We start from the raw sequence: 6,029 nt of genomic DNA, 5'->3' as shown, positions 1-6,029 counted from the left end.
TATCTATCTATCTATCTATCTATCTATCTATCTATCTATCTATCTATCTAATCTATTTATCTATCTAAATATCTCTATTTCCTATTCTATCCTAAGCTGTCATTCCCTCACTTTCTCACGAGAAACTCGGGTTAGGAGGAGGGTAGTACAAGGAGACAGAGAGGGGCCGAAAGAGCCAGGGAACTGGCCTGGCCTCATCACCCCTCACTGCTGCCCCAGTCCCCAGTCTTCTCCCTTCACACCCCGCCGGCCCGGGGCAGGCTCTTGATCGGGAGAAAATCGCGGCGGGGCTCGGGCCGCCGCCTGCGTCTGATACCTACCTCTTCTGCGGTTCCCTGGACTCCCTGGGGCCAGAGTTGCAGGAATCTCTATAGATACGATGCACGCTCTGGGGTAGCGTCGTCTGGTAGCCACTAGCAACGACGGTGGCTTGCTAGGACCACGCCTCGTCTGAGACCTACTGGCTTCTAAGAGCCTGGAAGTGGCCTTGTGGGCTGGCCTTTGTGCTGCACTCCACCAGGATCGTAGGACTCAGAGCAGGAAGTAGATAATAGCAGCAGCAGCAACAGTAACAACAATAATAATGGAATTTATTTATATAGCACTTTGTGCTTTTACAAATATTATCTCCAGGGCACCTATGTGGCATAGTGGATAGAGCACCGGCCCTGGAGTCAGGAGGACCTGAGTTCAAATTTAGCCTCAGACACTTGACACTTACTAGCTGTGTTACCCAGGGCGAGTCACTTAAGCCCATTGCCTAGCCAAAAACAAACAAAAAACAAACATCTCCTCAGATCAACTACTACAATCTCCTCATTTCACAGATGAGAAAACTGAGGCTCAGAGAACTGAATAATTTACAGAACTGGTCCTCATTCATTTATTCATTCAACAAACATTTATCAAGTGCCTGCTATGTGACAGGAATGGTGCTATGTACTGGGAATATACAGACAAAAACTAAACTGTCTCTGCCCTCAAGGAATTTACTTTCTATTGGGAAAAAATAATATCTTCATAGGTGAGTAAACGCGAAATGTAGGAAAGGGACTAAATCTGTGATTTCTTCAGTATAAGGACCTCCCAGCTGAGGAAACTCTTTCCACCAATGCAAGTCCACAACTTCTCTACATAGTCTTAGATTATAAATAGATATGATCCACATAAATGAAAACTCTTGGGGAAGGGGTGTGCTCAATTACTTTTAAGAGTGTAAAGAGGTCCTTGATTGAAAAATTTGAAAATTACTGCCATAAAGACCTTTCCTGTGCGTTTATCTTAGAGAAGAGAAGATTTAGGGATGTGGGGGGAGGGAATGATAACTGCAATTATTTGAAAGCTCATCAAATAGAAAACAGATTAGACACGTTCTATTTGGCCTCAGCTGTCAGAACTTAGCACAATGGGTGGAAATTTTAGCAAGATAGAAAGATTTAGAAAGATTTAGGGTCAATTTAAGAAAAACTTTGTAACAATTAGATAGTCCCCCTTACTAAACATCTTCATTTGAAAGTTGGTTGAGTGTTTGTCCTGTATGTTACAAACAGTATTTAATGATTCAAGCAAATGGCTCCCAAGGTCTTTTCTACCACTAAGATACAGTGATTCTATTTGTCTACAACAGTCAATAGTCAATTAACATTAACTACTATGTACCAGACACTGTGCTAAGCATTGGAGACACCAAGAAAAGCAAAAAGATAATCTTTCCTCTCAAAGCAGCTCACACAGTCTAATGGGGGAAATTATATGCAAACAACTATGTACAGACAAGTTATATACAAGATAAATTGGAAATAATCAATAGAGGGAAGTCACTACAACTAAGGGGTATCTGGAAAGGCTTCCTGTAAAAGGTGGAATTTTACCTGGGACAGAAGCCAAAGAAACCAGGAAATGGAGATGAGAAAAGAGAGAATTACAGGCATAGGAGACAGTCAGTGAAAATGGAGTCCAAAGGTGAGTGTCTTGTTAAGGAACATGAAGGAGGCCAGAGTCACTGGATCAAAGAGTACATGGAAGATGTGAGGTGTAAGAAGACTGAAAAGGAAGGGCAGATTATAAATGGCTTTGAATGTCAAACAGAAGATTCTATGTTTGATTCTGGAGGTGATAGGTGGGGTGTGTGTGTGTGTGTGATGGTTAGTCTTGCACTTCAGGAAGATCACTTTGGTAGTTGAGTAGAGGATGGACTGAAGTGGGGAGAGATTTGAAGCAGTCAGACCAACCACCAAGTTGTATTCAACAGTCCAAGTGTGAAGTGATGAGGGCATATACCAGGGTGGTTGTGGCATCAGAGGAGTGAAGGGAGGATATACAAGAGATGTTATGAAGGCAAAGTTAGCGAGTCTACCCAACAGATAGGATAAGGGGGGGGGGGGCATGAGAGAGAGTGAGGAGTCAAGATGGTACATAGGTTGCTAGCCTAAGTGACTAAAAGGATGGTGGTACCATCAACCATAATAGGAAATTTAGGAAGAGGAGAGTCCTCTTCTTAAGATAATGAGTTCAGTTTTGGATATGTTCAGTTTCAGATGTCTATGAGGCATTCAGTTTAAGGTGTCTGATAGGCAGTCATAGACAGAAGACTTGAGAACAGCTGAGAAGTTAAGACTGGATAAGTTGATTTGAGAATCATTAGCATAAAGATGATCATTGAATCTATGGAGGCTGATGAGAAAGGTGAAGAGGCCCTGGAAGAGAGCCCTAGAGGACATCCATCATCCCCAGGCATGATCTAGATGAAGATCCAGCAAATTGAGATTGAGAAGGAGTCAAACAGGTAGGAGGAATATCAGAAGAGAGTAGCATCAGGAAGACTTAAAGAGAATATTGAAGAGAAAAGAGTGATTGACAAAGGCTGCAGAGAGATCAAGGATGAAGATTGAGAAAGAGCCATTAGATTTGGCAATTATGAGATCATTAACCTTGGATAAAGCAGTTTTGGTTAAATGATGAGGTTAGAAGACAGATTTATTTAGTTAAGAAGAGAATGAGAGGAAAGGAAAGGCAGGCACCTATTGTAGATGGCCTTCTCAAAGAGTTTTGCCACAAAAAGGAGAAGAGACATGGTATGATTGCTTGTGGGAATGGAGGGATCAAATTCATTGATAGGTAGTAGGGAAGCAGCCTACAGACAAGAAGAGATTCATGATAAGTGAGAGAATGATGATGATAAAAGAGGCAGTCTGCTGGAGAAGACATAAAGTGCACATAGGAGTTTTTCCTTTGCAAAGAGATGGGCTACCTCCTTATGAGAGATAGTTGTGAAGATGGAGATATGGTAGAAGGCATCTGGATACTGTGAGATGAGGAGGAGGGGAGAAAAGAGAGTTCTTTGCAAATGGCCTCAGTTTTTTCCAGTGAAATATGAGATAAGATAAATATCTTAAATATTGGAAATCCTCCAGGCAGTGCAAGATCAGTGATACAATAAGGGTAAGAGGGATTCAAGAGAAGCAGACTGTATTTTTGAACTGGTTCATTAAAGGGTCTAGTTGGGGAATGGAGGAGACTGTAGCCAGTGCAGTAGTGATAGCTTGGGAAAGAACTAAGGGGTTGAGGGATTGGAGGTCATGGTGAGGATGAAGACAAGGGTTTGGGATTTCAAGGAAGGAGGAGAGGAGGAATTACTACACATTTTGATTAGATAAGAGAATTTCAGAATCCATAAACAGGGAGATGGAGCATTTATGGGGGATGACAACATCAAAAGAACTCTGTGTGTAGCTGAGGTGGGGTGGGGAAGCAGGTCATGGGAAATGAGCAAATTGAGGAATTGGGAGGTGAGGGTGTTTGAGGTAATGCAAATCTAACACACACCCACAAAATCTAACCTAAAGCTGTTTCTTGCAACAATTATCCCTTCCCTCACCCAGTATCCCCAAGATTATCAAAGGCACTCTTATTTACCCCTAGCCAAGTTCAAATGACTCCTTTTGGAATCTCCCAGATGCTTCCTCCTACCCATTCTTCATTTTATCTCCTGCAGAATATCCCTCCCTTTTCACTTTCCCCACCCAATCTCAACTTTCTCCTTCTAATGCTAACATGATTTTGGATGAAACCTTGGACAGCTCCAAGCAGACTACATAGTCTAAGGTCCCCCACTACATCTAAGTACAACTAAATTCAACAGCCTGTTGGACAGCTCCATGCTGACCTATTATCCTGTATTGGCTTGACACCTCTTCTCAATTCCGTTCAAATACCATTATTTTTTATTTTATTTCCTTTGTACTTCTTCAAAACATATTTGAATAATTTTGGTTTCTAAATTATCTTCATATCTCAATATTACCTTCCTCTCTCCCCCTCCAGAGAGCTATCTCTTGCAACAACAAATAAAAAAGGGGGATAAAAAAGAAGCTTAGCCAAACTAATCAATACACCAAAAAAAAAGTCTGAAATTATCCATAGTATTCCACATAGCTAGTTCCCCTCAGTTACAAAGAAATGTAAGGGGTTTCTTCTGTTTTGGGGGTGCCAGACTTGATCATTATAATTTCACAGGATTCAATTTCCATTTTTGTTGTTTCTATTTAAATTGTTGTTGTCACTGTATACATGTACTAATATCCTGGTTCCACTCATTTCACTTTACATCAGTTCACATATCTTCCTAATGCTTCCCTTTGTTCATTCATTATATTGTAGGTCCATTCCATTCCATTCATTTACCATGATTTATTTAGTCATTCCTCAATAGATTAAGTGATCAACTAATATGAACAAACAATTCCCAAAAGAAGAATTTCAAACTGTTAACAATCATATGAAACCATGCTGCAAATCACTAATAATAAAAGAAATGAAAAATCAAAGCATCTCTAAGGTTTCACCTCACAACCAGCAAATTGACATAGATGAAAAAAGATGGAAATAGTCAGTGTTGGAGGAGTTTTGAAAAAATAGACACATGAATTCTCTGTTAGTAGAATTGTGAATTCATTAAACCATTATTGAAGGCATTTTGGAACTATGCTGAGAAAGTAACATATATATACATATATATGTGTGCATATGTATATGTGTATATACATACATACATGCACACATACACTCTGTGACCCAAAGATCTCACTCCTAAGTATGACCCCACCATGGGGGTCAATGACAAAAAGAAAGGCACCATACACACAAAAATATGTATGTCAGCATTTTTTGTTGCAGCAAAGAATTGAAAACTAAGTAGATGCCCATCAACGATCATCATTTAAGCTCCTACTTTGCACAAAGCACTATGCTAGGCACTATGGAAGATACAAAGATACATGTTATTTGTTCCTGCCTCAATGAGTTTATAATGTAATAAGGGAAATAAGGTATAGTACATAAATAACTACAAATGAAAGAACCACAGCTTTTCAATCTTGAAAAGACATTAGAGATCACCTCTACAGCAGCTCTCAAAGTGGTCTGAAGACACCTAGGGGTCCCTGAGACCCTTTCAGTAGGTCCAGGAAATCAAAACTATTTTCATAATGATACTAAGCCATTATTTGCCTATAGAAATACTCCTTCCTTTTCCAATTACATATATGTATGAGGCCAGATTTTCTTCATATACTTCAACCAAAACAACATTTTCCAAGAGATTGAATGCCAAAATAGATATGAGAATCCAACCATCTTCTATTAAGCCAGACATTGAAGAGATTTGCAAAAATATCTGAAACAATATCATTGTCATCATTTTTTTAGGTTTTGGAAAATCTATTTTTCATTAAATGTTAATTATGTAAATATGCAATGGTGTTATTGATGTTTTAAATAAATTAATTTTTAAGATTTTATCAGTTTTAATTTCTAATAAAATAAATGTCAATAGATAAAGCCCAAATAAGCAAAAGTTCTTTGAAGTTCTCAATAATTTTCAAGAGTGTAAAGAGGTTCCCAATAATTTTGAAAAGTGTAAACAGGTCCTGAATCTAAAAAGTGTAGGAACAACTGACCTACTATAATCCATTCATTTTTACAGATGAGGAAATTAAGGTTAAGAAAGAGTAAGTGATTTGCCCAAGGTT

The sequence above is a fragment of the Vombatus ursinus genome, unplaced genomic scaffold, assembly GCF_900497805.2.
Source record: "Vombatus ursinus unplaced genomic scaffold, bare-nosed wombat genome assembly UNPS02014802.1, whole genome shotgun sequence".
In the NCBI taxonomy this organism is placed as follows: domain Eukaryota; kingdom Metazoa; phylum Chordata; class Mammalia; order Diprotodontia; family Vombatidae; genus Vombatus; species Vombatus ursinus.
This window is presented reverse-complemented; position numbering follows the sequence as displayed.